Source organism: Lissotriton helveticus, chromosome 6 (assembly GCF_964261635.1).
Source record: "Lissotriton helveticus chromosome 6, aLisHel1.1, whole genome shotgun sequence".
Taxonomy (NCBI): domain Eukaryota; kingdom Metazoa; phylum Chordata; class Amphibia; order Caudata; family Salamandridae; genus Lissotriton; species Lissotriton helveticus.
In genome coordinates this window covers 490,108,455-490,129,687 of record NC_136067.1, presented here as the reverse complement: position 1 = coordinate 490,129,687, position 21,233 = coordinate 490,108,455, and the positions used below count along the sequence as shown (strand labels likewise).

At 49.5% G+C, this 21,233-nt stretch overlaps 1 protein-coding gene across 4 annotated transcripts in view; it reads right to left on the bottom strand.

Annotated features, from left to right (window-relative positions):
• Positions 1-21,233, bottom strand: part of FBXO9 (F-box protein 9) — a 407,092-nt gene that overhangs the window by 370,478 nt on the left and 15,381 nt on the right. The window contains exon 2 of one of the 4 annotated variants that reach the window (XM_078647943.1): positions 11,895-11,936. The exons of 2 other annotated variants lie outside the window; for them this stretch is intronic. The gene's annotated coding sequence lies outside the window, so the exon portion shown is untranslated. Of the gene's footprint in view, positions 1-11,894; positions 11,937-12,090; positions 12,154-21,233 lie in introns of those variants that run through there. One more of the 4 variants, XM_078647944.1, reaches the window with a different exon arrangement.

Sequence of the window (21,233 nt, the reverse complement as noted above, 5' to 3'; positions counted from 1 at the left end):
CATCATTCTTTTGCTCACCATGCCAAGCCAGTTTAGACCCAGTCATATGCAAATCCGTCTTGACCCTGTGCCTCATGGGAACAGTCAGGACCGAACTGCCAAGCCAGGTCCTCTCTGGGCCAGAACCAATCATCCTGGGACTGGTTTCTGGGTATTACCCTTCATCAGCCAGGCTAGCTTGAATCCAGTGGCACAGTGAGCAAGGGACCCACGTCTGGGCATACCCATCCCACTTATTAACAAGCATTTACAATGCAATAGGTCTCGGGATAATTAAGTTTGAGCTATTGGCATTGCTAAATATTGCAGCACCAACTGTGCCTGGTGGAAGCCTGCACTGACGACTGGTGGTGTGTGTGGCTGGTGAAAGCGTGCACTGTCGTCTGGTGGTATTTGCGCACAGTGAAAGCGTGCACTGGCAACTGGTGGTGTGTATGTCTGGTGAAAGCGTGCACTGATGGCTGGAGGAGTGTGCCTGCTGAAAACGCGCACAGCCGGCAGCACCCCTCAACCCCCAGCGCCTACATCACCACTCAATCCCCAACGCCTACAGCACCACTCAACCCGCAACGCCTAAAGTACCACTCAACCCGCAACGCCTAAAGTACCACTCAACCCGCAACCCTAAAGCACCACTCAATCCCCACCTCGTACAGCACCACTCAACCCGCAACGCCTACAGCACCACTCAACCCGCAACGCCTACAGCACCACTCAACCCGCAACGCCTACAGCACCACTCAACCCGCAACGCCTACAGCACCACTCAACCCGCAAAGCCTAAAGCACCACTCAACCTGCAACGCCTAAAGCACCACTCAACCTGCAACGCCTAAAGCACCACTCCACCCGCACCGGGTACAGCACCACTCAACCTGCAACGCCTACATCACCACTCAACCCGCAACACCTACATCACCACTCAACCCGCAACACCTACATCACCACTCAACCCACAACGCCTACATCCCCACTAAATCCCCACCGCGTACAGCACCACAAAATCCCCACCGTGTACAGCACCACTCAACCCACAACGCCTAAAGCACCACTCAATCCCCACCGCATACAGCACTACTCAACCCGCAACGCCTACATCACCACTCAACCCGCAACGACTACATCACCACTCAACCCGCAACGACTACATCACCACTCAACCCGCAACGACTACATCACCACTCAACCCGCAACGACTACATCACCACTCAACCCGCAACGCCTACAACACCACTGAACCTGCAACGAGTACAGCACCACTCAACCCGCAACGCCTACATCACCACTCAACCCGCAACGCCTACAGCACCACTCAATCCGCACCGGGTACAGCACCACTCAATCCGCACCGTGTACAGCACCACTCAACGTGCAACGCCTACATCATCACTCCCCCAGCAACGCTTATTTATGAATGAGGGGGAAAAAGAAAAGACCCAACTGCATACACACAGCATAGATAACAGGAAACACCCACAACTTTCGCCATATCATATTTGCATGCAAGTTTATTAGATAGGCGCATTCTGCAGTTGCTTCCTGCCAGACGCCATTGCATGAGCAGAGAACGCAAGCAAGCAAAATGTTCATCTTCAAAAATAGTTACATTACTGGACTGGCTATCTGGGTATTTTTGTACGTTTCCGCTGGGCCAATAGGCAGCACTTGAAATGGAAAAGGAAAAGTACAGAGTACCTGCTGTTTCTGAGAAGTGCCGGTACTCTGCAATTAAAAGTATTGCATTTCTCTTGAGAAGTGCCGGTACTCTCCCCCTCAAAATAAAAAAGTGCTGGTACTCCGTAAGGGTTACGAGGATCGAAAATGGATAGGGTTTGCACGATCATGGAGCATGGACAGTAAGGGATTAGTAGGGTGCGCCTAATAAGGAGGGTGATAATATCTTGTTTCTCATACAGATTAACTGGTGCAGTTTCTAAGCGCTGTAAGCAACAGGTCTTACTATTGCTCAGCCTAATTTAATAGTACTGAATTTATCAATCTGGAAGGATGGAAGCCTGAATTCGCCATGTCAGGACTTTGATTCGTGATCTGCAGCTCACAGTATATGTCAGCATTGAGCACTAACGCAATTTGACTTGGGACAGAGAACTGATATTGTGCAGAAAAGAGTTTCGTGGTTAGTGAATGGAATTCACGATTTGCCCAGTCGTCCTGCCTGTCCCGCCCGGTCACACTGCCTTCAAATCAACAGATGTCAATGTCAGCATAACGCACTCTGTCTTTAAAATGCACTGAATACCACTGCCTTGACTAATAATGGAGTTGGGTATTTATTTACACGACCTAACAATTGCAAAAATCAGCAGAGCAGTAGTTTAGAAATAAATAAAAACATAAGATATCTGATACAAAAATGTCCGACTCGCTGCCTCAATGATATAAACTGCTTTCATCCTCAGACCGGCAAAACGACTCCTGGCCTACATTTTTTATGAAAACACATAGCCAGTGGTGATGCCGCGAACAATTCACAACTTTATGTCTGCCCAGTCCTTACTAGGTGAGGCAGTCCTGCCTCCACCCAGCCAATCAAAACGCCAGAAATCCAAAGGTCGAAGGTTACATAAGCCCCTCCCACCCACCGCCATGCCTGGTTTTTTTCTGCTCCGACGGCTGTCGGAACGCTGGTGCTCCCGGTTCCTGCCTCTGTTCCCGTTTGCTTCTGGATTTTTAAATGCTTTGGTTATGGTCTTTTCACATTTCTCCCGGCGCGGCCGCTCCGGTCCTCCGGTCGGCCACACTCCTGTTCTGGGTTCAGGATGCTCCCCGTTCATGTGCTGGGCTGGGGCGGGGAGCCCTCCTGGTGTTCTGGCCCCAGGTCGTTCCGGCGCTGGTGCTTTAGTGCAGCGTCCGGCCCCTGCAGCCATGTTCTTCATTTGTGGCTGTGGGTGGAGACTGCAGGGCTGCCCTTTTTTGTTTATTTTCTGGTCTCACATACGAGATTGATGTTTGAGGGCAGTGTTTCAGGAGGTTGCTGGGCACTTCCTTTATTGGTGTGTTGGGAGTTTCCTGTGGGGTTTACTCCTTTGCTCGCCTTGTGTGAGGGGGCTTCCTCTCCGGTGCATCCAAGGAACTATGGCTCGATGGTATGTCTTATGCCTCTGGTGTCACAGGCTCTCACAAGACAAGGGTTCAAGTCCTGCCAATGCTGTCGAGGTGGCTTGAGATGTTTTCATGCTGTGCTTTAAGAAAAAGTGCATTCTCTTTGTCCACTCAGCATGTTGTCCTGGAGCTGCAGGGGGGGGGTGTTCTTTTGCAGTTTTTCTTGGACTGTTTTGCGCTGTCTGCACTGCTGGTGCATGCAGCTCGACCTTCTTCTACTGTTGGTGGGGTTGTGGACATTTTCCCCTGTTGGGGTATGTGTTCAGGGTTTGGTGGTCCATGGTCTGGTAGTGCTGGGTCTTCTCCCTGATTCATTATCTACTGCGGGGTTTATTCCCATTTTTTTGGCCTGCCATTTCATGCCGTCCTGTTGGCTGTACTGGCTGCGGTGTGGCCTGGCATTGCCATGCGGGGTATTCCTCGCTTTTGGGGTCACGGTTTCGCCTGGCGGTCTTTGTCACCCGGTATCCTCCATTTCTTCTTTTTGCTCCTTCTCCCTCTGTATTCAGAGGCAGCTTCCCTGGAGGTCCAGGTTGGCGGTTGGTGGATTCTGCTCTCGAGAGTGCGTATGTTGCATCTCCTTTTGGGGGGCGTGCTTGCTCTTTTTCGGGCTATGCTTCGCAGGTTCTTTTCTTGGGGGTCCCTCCCTCCTTCCAGTCTTGGCCAAGTTGGTTGGGCATTGTCCTGGGCTACCAGGGCAGGTGAGATTCTCTCTGGCCCACGCTTTGGTGCTTTGTCACTACTCTGCCTGCCTTTTTTGGATTCAGTTTGGTTCCTGGCCTCTGCGGCGCTTGTTGCCCCTGGGTATCAGTCGCATGTGTTGTGCCCCGGAGGAATCTCCATGGCCTAGTGGTTGCGTCTCTTCCTCTTCGGGTTGTGTGTTCGCTCCTGATGTTGGCCTGCTTGTAGGTCCCCTGTCTCCTTTGTAGACATTGTTGCGATTTGGGGGCTTGGCTCTGTTGTTCCCGGCTCATTGATCCAGTCTGATTTCTGAATGGTGGGTCTTGTCGGTCATCGCTCTTGGTTGCCGGTTTCCATTCGAGGGCTGTTCCCCTTTTAGGCTGTTTTCATGGTTGCTTCGTTATCCGTTGGCACTGTGATGCGTTCTGCCATCTTCTTTGGCGTCGGCCTGTTTTTTGTCACTATGCTCTGTTGTGCTGGTTTCGGTGACGGAGTGGGGCCGGGGGTCCTCTTCCTCTCGGTTCCTGGTCCTGGCTCCCGTTGGTCTTTCAGTACAGTTCTGCCTCCCGAGGCTTTGGTCGGGTTGGTGCAGCTGTGTCCCTTTCGGTTGTGCCCCTTGCAGTCCGGCATTCCCCTCTTCCTGGTGGGTGATTTTGGCTCCCTGAGTTTGGGAGTCGCCTGTTTTTCACGTTCCCATCCATCTGGCTGATCAGAGGTTTGCGGTGGTTGTGTTCCGTTGCTTGTTTTCAGGTGTTTCCTTTCGGCCTCTCTCCTACTCCTCAGGTTTTTTCCACGGCGCTAGCTCCTGCTGTGGGGGTTTGCTGTCAGACTCATCCTCGACCTCCCACGAACCAGCCACATCTCCGGACATCTGAGAGACCTTCACTGGCTCCCCGTCAACAAAAGAATCACGTTCCGCCTCCTCACCCACGCACACAAAGCCCTACACGACCAAGGCCCGAGCTACCTCAACAGCCGAGTCAACTTCTACGCTCCCAAACGCCACCTCCGATCAGCCAACCACGCCCTCGCCGCCGTCCCCCGCATCCGAAGAGCGACATCAGGAGGAAGGTCCTTCTCCTACCTGGCCGCCAAGACCTGGAACTCCCTCCCGACCGACCTGCGCCTGACCCAAGACCACCTCTCCTTCAGGAAGAAGCTGAAGACCTGGCTGTTCGAGCAGTAGCCCCCCCCCAGCGCCTTGAGACCCTTCGGGTAGGTAGCGCGCTCTATAAGTGTCACTGATTGATTGATTGATTGATTGCTGTCCTGGTTCCGGTTTCTGGGGTCATATTGGGTCTGGCCGTTCCTCGTCTGGTTCCTGATCGGGGGCTTCAGTTCCTCGGGACCGGTTTGACGCTTTGCAGGGAGCTGTTTTCTCAGTGCTCGCTTCGGCGGCTCATATGCAATTATGTTGAGCGTTACTGGGGGGGTTGGCATGGCCCCTGCGCAAGGATGACATGCATTTCGTGAGGGTTCCGTATATCCGGATCTGTTATCTGCCCTGTTGGATATTCTGCGGGTCCTACTACGTCACCCTCCTGCCCCAGCTCGGGGTTGGTTGTGGGTCTGGAGGGTGGTGGTTGCCTCCACGGTTGTGGTTCCTTGAGCTCTCTTGCACCTCGTGTCCTTGGTGTTTCTTCTGATGACTCGTTGGGTCCTTTTTCATGCTGGTTACGGGGCTCGGGTTCCTCTTTCCCCTGGTCTGGTGGCTTTGCTCTCCCGACTTGGTGTGGGGGGTGCATTTCTGCTTCCCGCTCTCCTCTTGTAGTCCTCGGATGCCTGTCCTTGGGTTGGGGGCCCCGTTGGGGTCCTTGGTGGCCGGCTTGTCTGTTGTTCAGGCTGGCGCTCCGGTGGCACGTTGTTGTTTGGGCCTTCTTGGGGGGTCCCGGTACGTGTCTCTGTTCCTGCTGGCTTCCCTGTTTGGTGTCTGGGCGGCGACTTCTCTGTTGGCTTTCAGAGGGTCTTGAGAACATCCCGGTTACGGCGGTTGGTTTCTTTAAAGGAATAGTACTCTAATTGTGCCTTCTTTTGGTGGCTTGGGCCACTTCCTCCCGTCCTCTGTTTGGTGCTGTCTGGTGCTCGTTTCAGCGGGACATATCCTTTTATTGGGACAATGCGCGGGTGCTTGGGACTATGCGCTGGTGCTAGGAATGGCCCTGCGCTGGGATGTCTTGCTGATTCGTGTAGCATTCCCTCTGTCTGTTCCTCTGTTCCAGGTCCTTTTGTCTTTGGTTTGGGACTCTTGGTTCGGTCATGTTTGCTTCCCCTCTTGTTGCTCTTCTCCCCCGGTTTTTGTTCCGGGGTGGTCTGCCCTCGGGGGTTTGTTCTCTCGTTTCCTTGGCCTTCGGGTTTTCTGTATGCCTTCCCTCCCGTTTTCTCCTCCCGGGGGTTCTGCGGAGGTTTGGGGGGTGTCTGTGTTGTTTGGTTGGCCTCGCTGTTTTTGGTTTCCACTCCTGCTGTTGCTGGTGGGAGTCGGATTTGGCCAGCCTCCCTTGCCTCCGTCTCTGCTTCTGGGTCCCCAGCTGTCTTGGCCCTATCTTTGGCGATTGCTTCTGACTGCCTGACTCTTGAGCGGCTGTCTTTAGCGTCTTTGGGCTGTTCTTCTGTGGTGGCCTGTGGCATGTGTTGGTCGCGTTGGCCTTCCGTTCTTTGGAGCTGTGATGCATTTTGGGGCTCTTTCGTTTCCTGGTGCTCTTCTCTTGGTCAGAATCCGTGCTGGCGTTCCTGTTTCTGTACTGGATTCTCCAGCTTGGGTTTGTTGTTGGGCTTTTTCCCCTTCCACTTTGTCTGCTCGTTGACGGCGGTTTGTGCTTGTCGGGCCTTAGGGCTTCCTCGGTGGTTGTTGCCCTTTGGTGAGTCGGCTTCTTCAGAGCTTTGTGCTTCGTTGTCCGGGCTCTCCTGTGCTTGATTCTTCTTTGGGCCTTGCCTGCTGTTTCGTATGGTCTGCGGTTGCCCCTTTTGTGTCCTTGTTAGTGGCGGACTTGTTGTGGTTGTCCACTGCGGTGGCTTTTATTTGCTGGCCTTCACTTCCGCTTGTCGGTTGGGTGAGTTGGGTGCCTTGCTCGTTTTGTTTCCTTCTTTGCAGTTTCTGCTGGTTTGAGTTGTTTTGCGGCTTAATCCGGCTTTTCTGCCTGTTTCTTCGAGTTTCCTTTTGCGGCTGGAGGTGTTGCTTCCTGTTCTGCCTGCTGAGGGGGTTTCTCCTGTTCCCCTTCTTTGGGTGTTCGCAGGGCTCTACTGTTTAGCCTCCAATGTTAACTGCAGTCTCGGGTTTCTCCTGCCCTGTTTGTCTCCTGTGGGTTCTGTGTCTGCTTCCTGTGCTGAGGCGGCGAGGTCTCTATCCAGGAGATTTGTGGAGCGTCCATTTGGCTGTCCCGTCACACTTTTGTGCGACATTCTCAGCTTGATGTTTTTCTTGCCTCTTCTGACGATTCTGTTGGCGTCTTGTACGCTACTGTTCGTTGATGCTTTATTGTTTAAAGTTTTGTACTTTTGCATGGATCCCTGGTGTCCTGCATTTTTTTTTCTTGGTTTCCTGCTTGTGAGTTCCTCACGTAGTAAGGACTGGGACGGGGAGGACCCATGAGGGGGTAATGTCTTATTACTTACTGGTAATCTTCATTACCCCGATTAGGGTCCTCCCCGTCCCAGTCCTCTTCCCTCCCTCCCTCCCGCTGTGTTTGTGTCTGAGTCTTGTTGATAACAGGCATGGCGGTGGGTGGGAGGGGCTTATGTAACCTTCGACCTTTGGATTTCTGGCGTTTTGATTGGCTGGGTGGAGGCAGGACTGCCTCACGTAGTAAGGACTGGGAGGACCCTAATCGGGGTAATGAAGATTACAGGTAAGTAATAGGACATTCACATTGCATTCACAGTAACGCAGTCATACGGTCTGCATCTCAGTCCAAACAATTTTACAGATAATTTGCACATTATGAGAGACTGAGATTGGTGCTCACTGTCTGAACCTCAGAAGGATAACCGCCTTAGATAACAGCAGGATGACAGGTATGTCTGGTTGTTTAAGGTTGATGCAACGGAATGGACAGGTTACTTGCTCTACTGGAAAGGCTCCGCGCCAGAAAGAACGGGTTACTTACCTTTTTGGCTAGGCCATGAACTAGAAAGGCAGATTACTTACCCAGTTGGCCACTCTTACACCAGAAAGAGAGGTTAACCGCCCTGTCGGCAGGGCCCCACACCATACCTACCCGGTTTGCCAGGCTCTATAACAGAAAAGACAGCTTACACACACGGTTGGCCAGGCCACACAGCAGAAAGCACACGTTAACTACCGAGAACAGTTTTCTAGCCCTGTTTAGTAAGCCCCACAAAAAGAAAACGTGCACAAGCACATCATACCTACAAATATTGCAGAAACTGTCTGGCACCCATGAAATTGAATTATTCCAGGGAATTAAGCAAAAATAACGTAGTTACTGTTTCTCTGTGCTAAGGAACATATCAACTGAACTGTTAGGAGCGAAGTAACAGACCAGGTGAAGAGAGAGAGCCTGTCATGCCACAGTGGACATTGACTGTAGGTGCACAAGACATACAATGGCATAAACAGACAAAGAGGCACTGAGAAAAAAGGGCTGCAAAACGCAAAGCGACTGATCCCAATCTGACAGACAGTGTCATGAATATGCGGCCTGCATAGACCAAGTTCGACGGGGTGTACTATGCTAAATATACACACAAACACGCATAAAAGTGGAGCAGTACAAGACGCAAGTGAGGGTGTGGGCGGAACAGCAGGCACGAGAAAGACAAGAGAGAGGGATCGAACCCGGCTAATTACCGTCGCTTGGAGGGGCCGGCCTTGGACAATGAAATCAGCTAAGTGCACTCAGGCTCCTGTCAGAGGCATTTGCTTTAAAAGCACACAGCGTGCGCGCACTGAGGCGGCAGAATGTTAAACTAGGCCGAGACCTCTTAAACACGCCGCTGCAGGGAATAAAACATGGACACTCCAAACTCGAGCTACAGAACTAACTACAGCGTCTCGTTCACAAATTCCGACAGGGCAACCTTGCTACAGGACAGAACACAGGACACACTCCAGAACTCCCCGGATTGGTGCAAAATAGAAATACAGGTTGGTTTTAACATCTTGTAACTGGACGAGATGCAGTGCGGGGTCGGCACTGGAGAACTGAATGGAGTGAGCTGCGCTGCCTTCGCCATCTGGAACAGAACAAAATACACTCTTCGATGCAAAACACGGCACGGCACCACTTCGCCACTTTCACGCGCAACAAATACAGTGTCACCTTAACATTCTCACCTACAAAACATGAAAAAATGTGTGTCATTTCAACACTCTTTTCTAAAGAACAAAATGAAGTGCAGCTTCAGCCCTCTCTGCTACAGAACACGTCACCACTCTAAGTGCCAGACAAAATATAGCGCCGCCGGAGCACTCCCTTGCGGAAATAATAAGTGTCACCTCAGCGTGGTACTTCGCAGCGGGGAAGATGTGACTGGAGCCCTCCTCTGGCGGCCTCACAGCTGCAACACTGTCCCAAGGACACAAGACAGCGCAGTATCGGCACTAAGTGGCAGACCCGCGGAGGAAAGTGCAGAACCGCGGAGGAACCTTAGCTGCACTTACCTGTGGAAAACCCCCTGGCTGGAGTACAGGGGGCTATGCTCCCCTTTATCAAGACGACCGAATCAGTGGGTGTTTAACGTTATAGTGTACAGCTGGAAAGGGTAAGCTCGAAGTCTACTGTCCTTTATTTCGGATGATCAGAATTTTCTGAGGTATCCTGTGAACTACAATTGCTTGTGGCTTTAACCCTTAGATCTGGACCCTGTCTGGGCACATTGGCAACAGACAATAGTTGAATGAATGTACCTGGCTCTGCCCTCTTTGGCATAAAACATCCACTTTATCACAGTTGATACACAACTCGTTCTGAGATAGTCTTCGAGAAAGAAAACAACGTGGGCCTATTTATTTTTGGAATCCATCTAAAGCAAACTGTATCAAGGAGTTTAAGTAGAACTCGAGACATCTTTTAAGGATGAATGTATTTCTAAACTCACATGTTTTCATTCACATTTCTTCCGCAAGTCCACTATGATTCGCGATTCTTTGTTCAAGCACTGAGTGAGGTCCGCGGTGTCATTCAGCCGTAAGTCTGGCTGGTGTCTTGGTGCTTTATCCTCCGCAAGTCAGCTGCAAATCTAGCGAGGGTCGGAAACGTTTACTCGCAAATCAAAGGCAATTTTAATAAGTTGTGTGTTCTTTATTCGCAGATCAGCTCTAAACCAAGGAGGTTCGCAAGTTATTGTGGTCAGGTTCTGAAAGGTTCACAAGTTAATTCATCTGCAAGTTAATTCGGTCCAAACTCAGCGAGGTTTGCATGTGACTGCAGTACAAGCCCAGTGAGTTTCACAAGTTAATTCTATTTCTATGCCAGTTGCAGCGAGAAGTTCATTCAGCCTAATCACATTAATGTTCACAATTTATCGGCGGCAAGTTTAGGGAGGTTCGCAAGGTCACGTGTTCAATTCACTACAGTTCTAGTGCCTGGGTTTTGTACTCCATTGAAGCGACGCTCTAAGGTTTCGGTTTGTGACGGGGGTGGGGTACTTCCCAGGTATCTGATCTTCCAATTATCAATCAGCGGAGCTGGGCACTTTTTTCTTTATAGCCTGTGATTTTTATCTCACCCTGGTTGGGGGGGGACGGGGTGTCTGCGAGTCTGCTCTATGCGCCTGACGAGTCACCCTGACACTCTGGCAGCCGCGCCTGTAAGTGTGGGAGCGCTCAGCGCTCACGGCCAGGCGTCCTGGCGCATAATTCACGGGGGCCTGCTGACATGGCTATCCACACTGGACAATACAGGACAACAATGCGAGCTCGCTCTGTCTGCACGGGGGTACACCCTGGGGAGCTATGCGCGGTATACCCCATGGCAGTTCACACTGGATAATACAGGACGGCAATGCTAGCTTGCTCTGTCTGCATGGGGGTATTCTCCCGAAAACAAGGAGTGGTACACCCCATCACACTGGAAAATTCAGTGCAGCCTGCGTGTTCAATCCGCCCCGCACTGCGGCACACAGTGTGTGTACCCCCTCACTGGGGTATATTCTTTCAGAAAGAAGATGGCACTGGCACTTGCCCGTCTAGTGTGCCCACCCAAGCCCTGAATGTCATGCGCGGCTTATCAAATTCAGAGCTTCGGTTGCCTTTCCAGCGTCCAGTCCCGTCCCACGACACATCGCAAACCAAAGGGCCTTTTCTGTGACGTGGTGTGAAGGCGGGGGTGATGGGGGCTGCATTTTTTGTCATATGTATATTTGTTATGGAAACAGCAAAACAATGGTGATTGGCAAAATGGCCAGGCGATCACACCGAGCTCTGCTCAATGATTAGCAAGCCGTTAATTGGACACGTTAATTCGACTGCTTTTGCGCTCTGAAAATAGAAATCCCGGTTTAAAACACAAATTAACACACAGAGTGATCCTGTACAAATCCTATACATCTCTGACCCCAATACCTTTGCCTGACTTGAACTAGACCGAGGGCAAAGGGGGCGATATGCCTATAAGAACAAGCAATCCTATTGTAAAAAAAAAAAAAAATGCCCGCGAGTGGTGCGCGCGCGCGAGACTGCAAGCATATGTCTTCAATTATCGCGGCCGTGACGGCCGCGATAATTAAAGACATATGGCCTCTGGTGCGTGTAACAGACACCAATAGGCCATGGACGGAGCTACGCGACCGCCCATGGCCTATTGCGTGTTCTGTTTTTAAAACACACGCATGCGAAGGCCAATGAAAATGGACCTAGGAAATAACACGCACGAGCTGCGTGGAATTTCCAGGTCCATTTTCAAAACCCCAGGAAAAGGACTCTGGCTGCGCGACACTGCTTGCGCAGTGTACGCTAGGCCCGAGACCTAAAAAAACAGAGCATATTGCAGTATGAAAAAATAACTGCATATGGTAGAAACACTCTGGTCAACATGTTTCAGCCAAGAAAAGACCCATAATGGTGTCATGGCTTTCGTCCGGACCATAAAGGAATGCTGCTGGTAAGAAAAAAGAGAAATATTCACAATACAAACCCTGTAATCTCCCATTTGTTGTGGACAATATACTGGGTGTACCTGTAATGACAGAGAACATAAACAAAAGAACATGAAATACAACAGTCTCCTACTATGTACAGTTACAAACATTAACAGATAACCTGTGTGGGTAAGTACGCATCACAAGACCATTATAGAGTCAAAAGGAAAAAAGAAATAATTAATTCCTCACCCGTAGTTTACGGATACACTACCTCACCTCAACCTGGCAACGGCTCAGGGGAGAGGCACCGCTCTGGAAAAAGGAGGTACCAGGTGTAATCAGATTAAAAAACAAGCCTGACATACCTTGAGGGAGAGAGCTCTGTAGTCTCAAACCCAACGTCAGTATCCACACAAGCACGAACACATACAGCAAAAAATGAACCCTGGGCGAAGCACTACGCTACGCTCGCGGAGTTTGCGAAGTTTTTGCAACTTCGCACTACGCGAGCTGCACGTAGCACAGTGCGAACATGAGTAGTGCAGCTTGTTCGCGGTCCTGAACGTCATGTTCGCGACCGCGAGCAAGCAAAATGACATCCCAGCGAGATTCTCAACGCGAGGAGGTCAGGTTTCTCATTGTGAGTGGTTGCGCATGCTCGCGACCGCTCTCAATGAGAAAATACCTGTTCGCGTTGAGAAAGCTGTCGCTCGAGTAATCTACTCGAGCAGCAGAAAACTACAGCTCGCACTGTGCAAGATGCCGTTTTCAATGCTTGCACAGTGCCGGATGCTTGTCCGCACTGTGCAATCATTGAAAACGCATCTTGCACAGTGCGAACATGCTACTACGCAGCTCGCGTAGTGCTACGTGAAGTTCGCGTAGTGCGAAGTGCACTTCGCGTAGCGCTACTTCGCGATCTACGCCCACCCTTACAAAAAATGGCAAAAGAATTTGTCATCTGAGAGTATGCTCATTGCGAGCCATGTCTGATACAAAGCAAACAAGTATAAAAGCCTAATGGGAGCCCTATGTCAAGTGAGCTGGACAATACTCACGATAACTTATTCGGGCATCACCGGACTCGCGGTGGAACCTCAGCATAAATGAAGTTGGATGAAGATAGTACAAACGTTATTGACACTAACCCTCGAGTCTGTGGGTCTTGTAACTATGTATTCCTGCACATTTGTTTTGCCAATGTATCTACAATAAAAATAAAAACACCTACGCTTTAGCGATGATTAATCATAAGCAACAATGCCTTGTGTAATGAGGCTTCCTCTGCAGTTTAAATAAAGCAGAAGTAAAAAAAAAAAAAAAAAAAAAAAAAAAAAAAAAAGAAGGAGGAGGAGTTTGGCTAAACAGATCAGAACGCGCTACAAGACCAAAGGGGCTTAGTTGTTCGAAAACACCCACAGTAACAGGCATCACACTATGCTGAAAAAAACACTTACCTATCCGTCCATACCCTGGGGTGCAAATGAGTCGTGACCGAAGTTAACTGACGACTGGGCTAAGCCGGGTTAAATATGAGAGATCCGATTGGTGCAACTATGCCTCAAGACTAATCACGATTTTAAAGCAGCGCACCGGTGTTTAAAAACAAATAAACTACAGACTGCTCAGTGCGTGCTGGGAGAAAAAGTCTCTCTTGGAAGCGCGAGAGAACTACTCAGCACTTAAAGGATGATGGGAAATGTAGTGCTATCAGATGGAAGATATAAAGTCTCTCTTGAAAGCGCACAAGTGAACTATTCAACTCACCAAGAATGATGGGAAATGTAGTGCTAGAATACAGGAAAGGTTACTCATGTAGCCATAAAATTGAAGATGTATCTAAATCTGTGTGGCTATCAAAAAGAATAGACTTCAAAGTAGCACACCTGTAAGCAAAACCTATATAAAGCAAAGGACGCACAATACAAGCTTAGATGAGAAAGGCTCCTTGAAGAAACCGCGAGAGAACTACTAAAAAGTTCAGAGTTGATGGGAAATGTAGTTTATTTGATACGGAAAAGGTTACTTGTATATCTTGAAGATTTATAGTGTATCTAAATCTACATGGACAACGATGAGGACTAGAAAGTATTGGATTCATAAGACCTCATCATCGGATGTGATTGCAATTGATGTGGTGATAACAGTAGTCACAGCAGTATATCCCTGCTTATCCAAGGGATATCATCTTTTAGGCCCAACACATCTGCCGTGAGTTTATGTACCCAGCATATTCTTTTATGAACAGATATCGAGCTAGATCTGTGACATGTGGTGGGATGTAAAGTTGCTCTAAGACAGTCCAGGATAGTTCATCCGCTGAGTGGTTCTCCAGCAGGAAGTGATTAGTAAGCATAGTCGCTTGTTTCCTACATCGAATGGTTCTCTTGTGGTCCAGGATTCTCGTTTTCACCTTCCTGGTGGTGATCCCTACATAGCCAAGTTTGCAGGGGCATGTCACTAAGTAGATGGTGCAATTAGTATGTCGATGAAGTATCCACGGTCTGCCCGTCCCGATGTCGCTATTTCTAGCGTGAGTAATTTGAGGACATGCAGCGCATGTACCAAAGGGAAAATGTCCCTTTATGGCCGATGGACCCCATAGTGTGTCTTGGGTGGGCGCCTTGGTAGTTCTTGGTCTGATATGGACCAGTTTGTCGTTCAGGTTGGTACTTCTCTTGAAAGCAAATATCGGTGGAGGAATTGATGCATTTCCGATGATTAGAGTCCTCCAGTTGCGCTTGATACTCTTTTGGATTTGGTTGGTTTGGGTGCAAAAGGTATGTACACATGTAATCCTCGAAGTTTGTTCTTTAGGGAGGCCTATTTCGATGAGGGCTTACCGGTTGTTATTGGCGGCCCTCTTAAGAGATTGTTTCACCAGTTTGGCTGGATACTCTTTCTCTTTCAGTTGAACAGAGAGAGCAGAGTGTTCCTTGAACTTCTCTTTGGAAGAACAATTCCTCCTGACCCAGAGGAATTGCCCATAGGGCAGATTATCCCGCAATGATTTGGATGATGGCTACTGTAAGACAAAAGAGAATTGCGAGCCATGGGTTTCTTATTAAGTTCAGTACTCACATCCCTGTGTGCCATGCCTACAACCCACAGCCCTGGCATAGATCAGTCACCCCTCTTGCTGGGTGCATAATACCAGCGGTGAGGGTACAGGTGCATGAGCCCTGTATCCCTACAGTTTCTAAGTCCATGTTTAGACATTGTAAGTGCAGTGCTGCCATGAAGAGTATATTGTGCTGGGAGTTTGTCATTACGAACTCCACAGCACCATAATAGCTTCACTGAAAACTGAGAGGTTTTTTATCAAACTTCTCAGCACATTAAACCCACACTGATGCCAGTGTGGGATTTAATGAAAAATGACAGAGAGGGGATCTTAGAGAAGGCCCCTTAAAAACAACCTACCACTAGTGTCCAGGCTGATTGGCTGCTTTCAGTTGCCACCACCAGACATGTTTCTGGACCCCTGGGTCGAGAGCCTGCTGCTCTCAGGGCCTGAAACAAAACAATGCACATCCTGGGACAAGGTGCCAAGCCTCCTCCCCCAGGATGGACAGGGTCCACGAAGGGGAAGCTTCAAAGGCTTTGCGAGATTCCCCAGGCCCCTTGCTGCTTTCCGCAACTGGCCCCCACTGGTTCTCGCCCCCACTGGTTCTCACCCTCACTTTGGGCACAAGAACCAGCGGGAAAAACAAGTGAGGAAGAGAGGTGTGCCCACTTCTGCCAACTCCACCCCTCAGGTGGGGGAGGCGAGGTGAAGCACAACTCTCAGTACCCACCATCTTGCAGATGGGGAGACCCAGGCAACCAGGGAAAGGCGTATGCATCCCACCCACTGGAGGTTGGCATAATGGGGGTGTATCCACCCCAGGGAAAGGACCCATTGGTCCCTGCCTTTTACCCATCTTTAACGCCCCTAACTCCAGTATTTAGGGGCACCCCTGAACCTTATTTCCTCAGACTAAAACCTACAAGAAGAAAAAAAGAAGAAGGACTGAACAGCCGTGTCGAAGCTAACAAGAGGAGGAAGCACACTGACTTGGCCCCAGCCCTACCAGCATATCCCCTCCTCCGAACCTGCTCCAGTGAAATCCTGGTGTGTACTGCAGCCAGCAACCTCGAGAAACCCGGAGGACCTGCCTGTCTTCAATCCCAAAGACTCTATCTCCCATGAACACTAGATTTGTTCAAACAACAGATTCCAGCTCCGCAAGGATCCGCGAGTTTGCACCACTCTGCACCAGACGCCCACGGCCCGAGTGGCCCAACACCAAGAGGAGGTCCGGCGATCCTGACCCGAGATCTGGCGACCCCTGACCTGCCTCAAGCCTCCTGCTGGCGCCTGCAGCCTCAAACCGGAAGGTGCCCCCAACCGCAACCAGGAGCTTGTAAGAAGACCTGACCCTAAAAGGCACCCCTGCACCCGACGCCCCACGGCCTTGGGTGGTCGAACCGATGTTGCCCAACCGACCCCCAAGATCCCAACTTACCTCACCAAGTGGTGGTCACACCCAGAAGGCCTTCGTCCCCGAGCCTGCAGTGCTTTTGCAAACTGGACACTCCCCATTGAAAGCTACAGGGCTTCCGATGCCAAAACAGCACTCTGCACCCGACCGCCCCAGTGCCGCTGAGGGGGCATCCTTTGTGCTGGCCTGAACCCCATTTGCCCTAAGCCTAAGTCCAGGAGCTTTGCTCTCAACCCAGAGGCCTGCTCATTAGCGACCATCAACCTGAGGCCCCCTAACCCCCATTGGATAACACTGGGCCTCAGCACTCTGCACCCGGCCGCCCTAGTGCCGCTGAGGGTGTAAAAAGAATGCATTCTTGACCCCGAGGGACCCTTGAGTCTAACCCCAGAATACCAACTCCCACAACAAAGTACTTACCTTTGAACCCATAATACTATTTTCCTCAATAGGATACCATTGATTGTTTTTCTATGAAAAGTTTTCAAGTGTGGAGAAGGAAAATCTAAGAAATCCTTTAAAACTGTAACTAAATAACCAAAACGCTTTTAATTACCTGTTTACAGGAAATGTCCCAGTGCAGTATCCAGGTATACTGCACTGTGTAAGAAAAGTAGTCTAAAAAGTAACTTACATGATATTCTGCTAAAAATCCTATACAAAGTATATGTACTGTATCCTCAAAGCATTGCATTATCAGTAACACTAATGTTATCAAATCAAAGTACATTTACAATTGCAGCCCAAACTGTGGTACAACTGTATATTTACTGCAAAGTATTTATCACTTACCTGTGCCAGGCTTGCTTGGTTCTAGGAAATAAAATAACTCACTGTCCTCTGATAAAGCCTTACTACTCAACCGCTCTACCACAAATAGAGAGTGAGGTGCTATGTACTTTACCTCTGCCTACCTTTTTGGTTCCACTGGACACTGTGCACACTATACCTCACTTTGGTATAGTTTATACCGAGCCAGCTTCCTACAACGGGCACAACAGTTCCATTTTCCCCATGTAATGGGGACCTCTAGACTCGGTTGAGCAGACACTCCTCATTTGGAACATACGGGAACTAAATCCACAGAAATGTAAGCTGGTACCAGCCCACCTAAACCGACGTAACATCAAAGTTGCCTTCCTACATGAAACACACCTCCCCTCACAGGTGTCCCCCGTTCGCCTTTTCCTGGGGGTCCCACAGATACTTTGTTGGGTACAGTACTTATTCCAGGGAAGTATGCATTCTTACACACAAAAGACTCCCGTTCACACACCACACCACTATAATCGACGACCAGGGCTGATACCTGCTGGTGGCTGGGACAATGCTGGGGAGGACACTACCGTTTTTAAAATGTATATGCCCCAAACACAGATGATCCTTCCTCCTTTCAAGAGATATCTACCATCCTGGACAGATTCGATCCGGATGCAACACTAGTAAGCAGGGACCTGAATTTATGGTCGGATCCCACTCAAGATTCCTCCAGCTCCTGTCAGGGTGGTAAACCGCAGTCCCAACAAGTTTTTTTGGCATCTGGTAGATGCACATGCTCTAAGAGACACTTGGAGCCTGCACAACCCAGACGCCTGGGCTACACTTTTTATTGGGCTCAACATTGGTTTCTCTCTGCGATTGCCTGCCAGTGGCTCAGAGATGAGGAACGCTGCCATGCACTCTCTCGGACCATGGCCCAGTGCCATAACAGCTCACAGTTCCATACAAAGAGGGCTGGGAAAGTAGATGGTCCTTCCTGGTAACTGCCTTACTATACAGCGCTATCCTAGAATATTTCGATATTAACTCTGGTTCAGTCACTCAATATGCCACCTTACGGGATGCCTTTGAGGAGCACATTGGCGATATCTGCATTTTCAAGCAAGCGGAGTCTTGCAGGACTTGCACAGCAGTCTAGCCCGATTCAAGACGAACTGGCATCCATAGACTGAGATAACGCCCCACACTTATCTTTGCTTCACAAATGTACTACTCTTCTTGAAGAGTTTAATGATTTGGCGGACAGGAAAGCTGCCTTTCTGGGTAAATATACCACTGAGCGCAGGTATGGCAAGGGGGAGCGCCACTGGTGGGCCTGGACCTGCCTCATGCCCCCTCTCCTCCTCAGAGGAGCAGGACACATCACAAATCTATGCTTGGAGGGTGGCACCTATGTATCGGACAGTACCAATATTATTCACAAACTAGTTTCATATTAAAAAACCCTGTATACCTCCCGGCTACCTCCTGAGTAGGAGGTTCACCTGGCCTACTTCGAAGAGATGGATATGGTCTGGCTTACCAGAGGCCAGATATCTATCTCAAAAGGGTGGGGGGCTGATGCGCTGTTTTAAGAAGTCCAGCAAAAGTGCCTAGTCAGATAATAAATGTAAAAAGTGAATGCTGTTCCTCTAGTTGAGCAGTCTAGATTCATGGAGAATTGTGTGCCATCAACCGACAGGAGGTGGTGGTGGTGGAGGGGTACTAGGAGGGTGGAGGGGGATTCACAGGGGATCCCGCTATTGCGGAACTAGGATCCTCACACACCCAGCAAGCTAGGTGTCATGCTTCATCATCTGGACCTGCTCCTCGTTGGGTCGGCGCTGCAATACCCAACGGGCACCCGCGAAGGGGCTCTTTTTCTGAGAACTTTTGTTCCTTTGCCATTTGATGAAGTTGGGTGTGTGGCCCGTGTAAGTGTAGATACAGTGAAGTGCAGAGAGTGTGTTAAAAAAGGTTAGATGTTCCAAATAATATCTTTATTCTGGGTGGTTATCTGCCTCATTAAAAATGTGGAGTGTGTCAACTCCCCTGACGTGAGGGTTCAGTTTAAGCTATGCTCATCTCTTCTGGACCCCGAAGAGATTTATTTATTTATTACATTTATAGAGCGCGAACAAATGCCCGTAGACGTCTCGGCGCTGAAGATTTTGTACATGACTCAGGGAGAAGTGTTTATGGAGAAAGGGCAAATTACTAAGTGCACTGGATGGGTTGCTGGTTGAACAGCCAGGTCTTTAACCGTTTTCGGAATTGAAAAAGAGATTGACTTGATCGAATCTGTAGTGGAAGGGTGTTCCAGAGTTTGGCTGCCGTGACCAAAAAACGTCTATCTCCCCAGTAGACAGTCTTTGTGCGCGGTACCACTAGTTGAAACGCTGTCGTTGATCTCAGTTGTCTAGTGGGGCAGTAGGCAGTAAGCTGTTCTCTGAGAAACTGCGGGCCTTGTTTATGTACCGCTTTGTACGAGAGGCATAGAGTTTTGAATTTTATACGATTCTTGATCGTCAGCCAGTGGTAATTCCGGATAGTTTGGGCAATCGGGTTGAATTTGGGAATCCTTGAAAGCAGTCTCGCCGTCGCATTTTGTATCATCTGCATTTTATTTATGACCCGAGATTGTGCGTTAGTAAATAGGCCGTTACAGTAATCCAATGAAGAAAGTACCAGCGTTCTTACCAATGTTTTCCCAGCACTATCTGGCAGGAACGGGATGATTTTTTTTATCAGTCTTAACTTGTGGAATGCTGTTGAGGCTACTTGGTTGGCATGGGTGACAAAGTTAAGGTTGTCATCGAAAATGATTTCCAAATTCCTGACCCTTGGGACAGGGATGGGCAGAGATCCCAGAGATGAAGGCCACCAAGAGGATGACCATACCCGGAAGAGTTTTCCAAAGATGACAACCTCCGTCTTCTCAGAGTTACGTTTTTTTTAAAAATTTGTTTATTTGCATAGTAAGTAGAGCAACAGGATAGTACAGTTGGTATACAAGAAATCGCATATTAATACGCTCTTTGCGGTACAATAATATCAAGTGTAATATAAATTTTCTATTTTTGTTGCATTGCAGTTAACTAAACAGAACCCCCAAGAAACCCCCTACCCGCCACCCCTTGTAAACCCACCCTAGGCACTCATATTTCGTAGTTGCAAACATCCATTGGTATTTGGCTATGCCCAAAAACATCTCTTTCCTATAATGCTATTCTGTACAACCAGTCAGTGACATAAACAAAAACTGTGTGGGTTTCCCCATTGCTGTGTTGAGGTGCACCAAGCACGTCCGCGGCATGTTTGGGCGATTTCCACCTCATGGTTATTGCACGTTTCGCAAGTAGCATGGCCATATCAGTGAAACGTGTCGACACACTTCTTTTACGCGTCACTGGTCCTAGCCCCAGTATTGCATGTTCTAAGGTGTGTGCTAGTAGGGGAGCACCCGCTCTGGTAAGCGATTCGTGTATAGTGGTCCAGTAATAGCCCAATTTTGGGCAGTCCCATAGCATGTGTATCAGTGACGCATCATCTGCTCTGCATCGGGGGCAGGTGTCATCAGTGTCAGGGAACATAGTGTGTATACGGCGTGGCGTGAGATACGCCCGGTGCAAGACCATCAATTGAATAAACTTGAACTTCGGGTTTCTAGCCACTTTTTTGGGAAATTGAAGGATACGCTCCCATTCTTTATCCCTGAGTGGCCTTCCTATGTCGCCCTCCCATTTGGCCTTGAGGGGCAATAATGAGATCGCCCTCCCCGTTCTGATACCAGCAGTAAGCCATCTGGTCAGGTGGCTTCCCGTTCCCATGAGGTACTGCATTGTTAGCAATGGGTTTGTGGGTGGCTCTTCGCCATCTCGCGCCCACATCGCTGTCACGTAGTGACGTAAACCAGCATGTAGGAGGAACGAGCCTCCCGGGACGTTATGTGTGGCCCTGAAGTCCTCAAAGGACAACATGCGTCCCTCTATGAAGAGGTCTCCAATTTGCGTTACCCCTGCGTCGTGCCATGGTGCGAGCTTGTGGGCCGAGAGCGTTCCCGATTCCAGTGGGATACCTAGTAGTGGAGTTGTAGGGGCGTATGAAGTCGTTGGGGTCGTGTATTTTACTGCTTTCCGCCAATATTGG